Source organism: Phaethon lepturus, unplaced genomic scaffold (assembly GCF_000687285.1).
Source record: "Phaethon lepturus isolate BGI_N335 unplaced genomic scaffold, ASM68728v1 scaffold3740, whole genome shotgun sequence".
Lineage (NCBI taxonomy): Eukaryota > Metazoa > Chordata > Aves > Phaethontiformes > Phaethontidae > Phaethon > Phaethon lepturus.
In genome coordinates this window covers 112424-118819 of record NW_010512438.1, presented here as the reverse complement: position 1 = coordinate 118819, position 6396 = coordinate 112424, and the positions used below count along the sequence as shown (strand labels likewise).

The following is a 6396-nucleotide window of genomic DNA, read 5'->3' as shown; positions in this document are numbered from 1 at the left end:
TGCTTTCCTGCCTTGCTAACAGACCAGGGAGTGACGCCTGCTCAGGGGCACTCCATCCTTCCAGCAGCAGGGAGGTGGGACCTGTTTATGAGCCCAGCCTCCCACACCCTACCCATGCACTGAGCAGATCTCTATAACCTTGGCTCTACAGTGGAGCAGAGAACAAAACTGATCTGCCTGTTACTGCCCAGTCACAAGGACTTGTCTTGCGAAGGGCCTAAATAAGTGTATGAATTGTGGTACCTACTTCACCTTGCCTATTGAGGGTCAGGTAATCCAGGACTGGGCCACAGCCTGTTCCACTGATGCTCTGTTCAGGGCTTTGGTGAAGGTCACTTCACCTCCTCCTCTTCTAAAGGTTGCAGGCTTGGGTCATTGTCCAATGCATGTCCTGAAAAAGTACTGTCATGCAAAGAAGCCTCATGGTTAGGATGCAACTGTAGCCACATTTTGCTGCTTGCAGATAAAAAAGAGGCTGAAAGGTGTTGGAGACCACTCCTGGGTGTTGCTAGGTGCATGGTGGAAAAATTATTAGTACTGTAGCCTTTTTTATTACATTATGCGGAGCATATAAATTAGCCCAGTAAATCATGGTAGACAACATCTATCTCTGGGTATGTCATGAAGATCTTTTCTTGCCCAGTTGGGGCTCTGGGAGGAGCAAGGGTCGGGAGTTGCATTGTTCCAGCCTCAAGCTCTTCCTACAGTGAAGTCTGTGTCTGTAGATCAACGCCTGCCAACAGTAGACTCTGTAGCACAAAACCACTGCATAGAACTTGGAGCATTCACTGATAAAGGGCACTGCTGTGTCATGTGAGAGCTAAATGTTGGCTTGGGTGTTGTATATCATACAACTGGTCTCTTAGGAGCTGAGACAGATCCATGATGCATCCCAAGAGTGGGCCTTATGTTCTGTCTGTTACTTCTATCTATCTACTCTGTGTGCACAGGGAGAATGAAGCAAACGGGGGAACCATAAAACTTCTTGAAGTAGGAGGAAAGAAAAAAGTGATTTGTAGTTCTCAGGCAGGGTATTAGACTAGTTGGAGTTTTGACTTCTTGGGAAAAACTGAGCAAGAACTTCGCAGCTCCAGCAATCTGGAGGCCAGAACATGCATGTTGCTCACACAAGGGTCAAAAGTGCATAATATGCCATTGTTCCTGGCTACTGAATGATAACTGTAGTAGAGAGGAATGCAGTTATTGGAAAAAAAAAATTTTTTTTTCATTTTGGGTGAAGCAGGGAGTTGTCTGCAGAGTTGCAATGAACTAGGCTATAAGGATATCCCCCGAAGGCTCCTTACTTTCTAATCAGGTCACTCAGCACTAGCAAAACTGGGCTACTGGCAGGAAGACTTGGATGTTTGATCTCAGTTCCCCTGGGATGTGACATGTTTACATGGCAGGTCAAACACATGGCCTCAGACTCTGTGACTGCTCTTAGAGGGGCTTGGGCTTCCCCCTTGTCTTGGATCCATCACTCTGACCAGGGTCTCTCGCCTGTCCTTCATCAAAGACAGGTTAGTGTCACCTGTGTCTGCACTGCCTGTTGGCGATCAGTCTGTGATGTGGGGTTTTGCAGTGGGGCGGTGGTGCTGGTGGCCTTTCTTCCACTAAGCTGTTCACTGCTGACTTTTACCAACAGCCCAGTAACCAAAGGGTGTGCTGGAAATGGGCTGACCACATCCTGTCAGAGCGGCTGCCTGGCCTCCCAGGGCATGCTGGTGTTCCCTCCCCACGGCGGCAAGTCTCCTCCTTCCTTTTCTGACTGGCTGTCAGCATGTGCACAGCAAGCAAGAAATGGGGGAAAACAGTTTTCTTAGAAACCCCAGTGTGTTTTTTCTGTGCCAATGCCAGGGCATTGCCATCATATCTCTATTGCCTTTAAAATACCATTCCCTAGAATTGCAGGGAGGGACAGTACATGAGAGGCACCAATTTAGGAGTTCACAGCCTGGGACAGATGACAGCTTGGAGAATGGTGTGGGAGGAGGTGGCTACTGCAGGGCCATATAGTATCATTAAGGTTGGAAAGGATCTCTAAGATAATCAAATCCAACTGTCAACCCAACATCACCATGCCCACTAAACCATGTCCTGAATTGCCACATCCATATATTTTTTGAACATCTCTAGTGATGGTGACTCCACCACATCCCTGGGCAGCCTGTTCCAATGCTTGACCACTCTCTCACTAAAGAAATTTTTCCTAATATCCAGTCTAAACCTCCCCTGATGCACTTGAGCACATTTCCTCTCGTCCTATTGCTAGTTACTTGGGAGAAGAGACCAACACCCACCTCACCACAACCTCCTTTCAGGTAGTTGTAGAGCGTGATAAGGTCTCCCCTCAGCCTCCTCTTCTCCACACTGAACAATCCCAGTTCCCTCAGCCACTTCTCTTAAGACTTGTGCTCCAGACCCCTCGCCAGCTTCACTGCCCTTCTCTGGACACGCTCCAGCAATTCAATGGCCTTCCTGTAGTGAGGGGCCCAAAACTGAACACAGTATTTGCGGTGCGGCCTCAACAGTGCCAAGTACAGGAAGGGGCTTGCTCCATTCAGGTGGGAGAGGACATACTCATACATAATTTTTGTGGGAGAAAGATGACACTGATTGTACAAATTGCAATCTATTCATGTGCCTGAAAGGCAGTAGGTATTAATCTAAAACTTAGCTGCTACAGTCCATGTTCAGATGTTGGATGATACAATCTGACTTGCAGAAGTTTTCTGACAGGTCCGTGTTTGCCTGGGCATAAGTTTAGGACAGCCCTGCATCACAAAGGTGCTGTGGTCCTGAAGCTGAAGTGCTGGTTACAGGCATCCTTCCTTGGAAGAATTTGCTCTAATGGGAATAAAGAAGATGTGCTAGCACAATATGTGGATTATAGAGCTAAAGCCAGTTTGCTATGTTATTGCTTGTTAGTGCTAAGCTTCAGCTAAATCACAGCTATGTAGAATGGTGCAATTCCCCAGCACATTTGATTCAATAAAGTTCTGAAACTTCAGGTTTTCCCATGCTCTGGTGACTAAGAGATGGCTTTGGTGCCCTTTGTCTTTAGTGCCTCTTCAGCTCTGCCATTCTAGACTGTGTCAATCAGCTTCATAAAATCGAGTAAGATGTTTTTCTGGGGCACTAACAACAAAGGTAGGGCAGTGCAGGGGGACACGAGGATGAAAGAAAACTGTGTACAAGCCTCTGGTATTAGACTGGCTTGCTGGTAAGTCCCAGTAAAATTAGAAAGCACTGGGAGGGCCCTGATTTTCTGGAGCCCTTCCTCTGGTTCCCAAAAGGCCCAATTATGTAACATGTTTGTTTGCAGCATCCAGAGAGACTTTCCCATTTTGCAATCTGCTGGTATCCCCTTTCCCAGAGCATGCAAAATAGCTGTGTAACTGCTGAAGCCATGCCACTCCCGTGCATTTAAACAAAGATCTCATTCCAATGCTACCAAAAAAAGACATATAATAGAGAAGCTGTTGGTCCTTCTATGGAACATTTTATCCCAGCACTGCTTGGTAGCCTCTTGGAGTGATGCTTTTCTGCTCCTTGCTCCTGAAGCATAGCTTGTGTGTTCAATGGGTGCATGTTGGCAAGTAAAATAAACGGCATTTAAATGTGTTTTGCAAAGGGGTTAGCTAGGTTTTCATGACAGATTGTTCCAAGCTGTGTGGGAAAGCTAAAGATGTCTGACTTGGGTCTCAGCAAGGTCAGTCTCAGTGATGCTGCATGGGTACCTGGGGCTCTGTGACATTGGTGTGGAACAGGGTACTATCATTTAAAGTGTAAGAGAGAGCCTTCCCTCTGGGGCCATCGTCAACAAGGTGACTCCAGCCTTGTCTTGCATCTCCATTAATGATTAAAGCTTTCTTGAAGAGAAAATGGAGAAGATGTATAGTTGCAGGCTCTTCCTACCCACCCGTCTACCACAGCTATTGTGATCATAGAGGAGGCCACTGGTTCATCTAGGCAGTTTGTTTTTATCTCCTGACCAAATGCCAAATAATTCAAAAGAAGTCCAGCCTCCTATCTTAGAGGAGGAACCAATCCTTCCCTCAGCTGATGGGATCTCTTCTCCTTGCTGTCTTGAAACATCAGGAGGGGCACCTCTTCCAGGTATGAATGCAAAGCTGTATGAAAACTGCGTGTTCTCTCATGTGCAAAAAATAGTAGTTTTCTAGAGATAAGCTTGCAACTAGAGATCTATTACAATCTGCATTCCAGATGTCTGCACTCACACCTCCCAAAAGAAAAGTATTTACTTCATTGATAAGTCAGTGAGGAAGGTGGTACACACAATTATATAGATAACTTATTAAATTGTTATTTAACATATCCAGTTACAGTTACACCTGTAAATGCATGGGGAATCTTATGTCAATAGATCTTGCTGTTCATAATATATAGTTTATCTGTTTTTATAAAAGGTGTCTGCTGGAGTTTTAGGAAGTGACACTCTTGGACCACTGAATTTGACTTGTCCAAGCCAGTTTTGTCATTTCTATAGAAGCATAAATCTAGGAGCCAAATGCTAAGGGTGACAGAAACATCAGCTAAATCCCCTGATTTTTTTTTAGGGAAAGTGTCCCCAGAGACCACATAGCCTCGCTCCAAAGAGACCTTTAAAAATGTCAATGTCAATAAATATAGATTGGGAGGGGGGGGAACAAAGTGGTACTGCTTTTTTAAGTTCCCCTTTTCTTTTCCAAAAGAAGTTGGGTGAGGTATTTCTAAAGAAGCAGCAAAAATAAAAACCTGACTCAGCCGTGGGACCTCTCTAGCTCAGTTTTGCATCCATGGCCTGCAGCTTCAGAGAAAAAAATGAAACCTCCAGTATGGTCAGCCTTGCAGTAGGATGCAGTCAAAGACCAGAGAGTCTTCTGACATGGCAGAGAGACTGCTGTAAACCAGGCTGAAGGTGAAGTAAACAAACATTCCCCTTTTTAACATTTCATTACTGAACACATTATCTCTCTCTTTGTCTGTCCCACTTTGTTTGCTTGGGTCAATCTGCATCCCCTCTCTCACAAGCCCCAACTTGCGCAGGGTTAACGTCTGGAGGCACAGTGTGAGATATCAAAACAGACCAAAAAAGATTAAACTCTTATTTGGCCTGCTTCCAGCACCCAACTTTGGTTTGAAAGAGTGCTTTCCCCTCACCACTGGCAGTCTCGCCACCAGGATATAGGTCCTGGGTCCTCGGCAGCAGCATCCAGTGCCCTGGCTCCATCTTAGAGGAGGTAGCCCTGGCCCTCGCCCACAGCAGAGAGCCGAGCACATGTGTCACACCAGGCTGGGGCATGGCATGGGGGCCTGTTTCCCTTTCCAGGGGAGTTTTGGGGAGGACAAGTTCCCTGGGGCTGAAATGTATCATTGCTTTGCGTCCTGACGGCCAAAAGCTGGTCATCCCCTCTTCAGGGGGCAAGATACAGCTATAACAGGGCGAGCTGCCTTTTCTTTTTCTCCTCTTCATTCACACAATGTTTAGTCTTTCCTGAACATTCCTAAAACATTAGCCTTAATATCTCCCAGCCAGATGCATCTCTCAAACTGCTGTGCTCTCATCTCAGTTGCACTGGACAACCCCCACATTTCTGTTAGGAGATAGCAAGGAAATAAGGCCACATGGTGTTCACAGACCTTCCCCTTTCTCCTGCGCCCAGGTGCCTGCAGGTGCTTGCTGTTGTCCTGTGCACACAGACTGGGCACCGCGTGACACAGACATGAAGTGTACTGAAAAAATCATTCCCAAGTGCCATGTCAGGTCTCAAGCCTGCAAAGCACATACTCACAACTGTCTCTAAGTCTCTTATGGCCTGATCTGGTCCTCTGCTCCCCAGAGTAAGGCCAGTGGGTGTGCTCCTGTGGCATGTCATCATGGTGTTGTGAGACAAGTCCTGCCCATAACTTGCTTGGGGAGGGTTGCAGTCTGTGCTGTTTGCCCAAATAAGTCATGAAATCTAGGAACTTGATTTGATGATGTCCCCTGTGGAGGGGATTAGGCAGCGTGGTTGTGTTATTGGATGAAGCAAGCTGTGCCAGCACATCACTGTGGGGAATGGCGGGGAGAAGGGTGAGGACAAGAGTGGTTAGCTCTCGCTGAAGAACTGACACAGTTTTTGTCCTTGAAAAGCCAATGTTTCCTTATTTGTAATGAGCTGTTGTTGGCAATTTACTGCTGCCAGCTGCATCTCTGTGGTTGATTAAGGGAACTTGGATCTTAAATATGTAATAACTCTCTGAAAGCCATTGAGAGGCAGTTATTAGCTTCATCAGGGCCTGTGTACACATCCGCTGTGCTCCTTTATGAAAAGGCTACCTATTAAATGCATTGTAGTAATTTATAAAACACAGGATCTAGGCTTGTTTTAAGATGTTAAAGCAGAAATCCTA

At 46.2% G+C, this 6396-nt stretch overlaps 1 protein-coding gene across 1 annotated transcript in view; it reads left to right on the top strand.

The window, feature by feature from the left end:
* LOC104620626 (sodium/calcium exchanger 1-like) overlaps positions 1-6396 on the top strand; it is a 105772-nt gene that overhangs the window by 1956 nt on the left and 97420 nt on the right.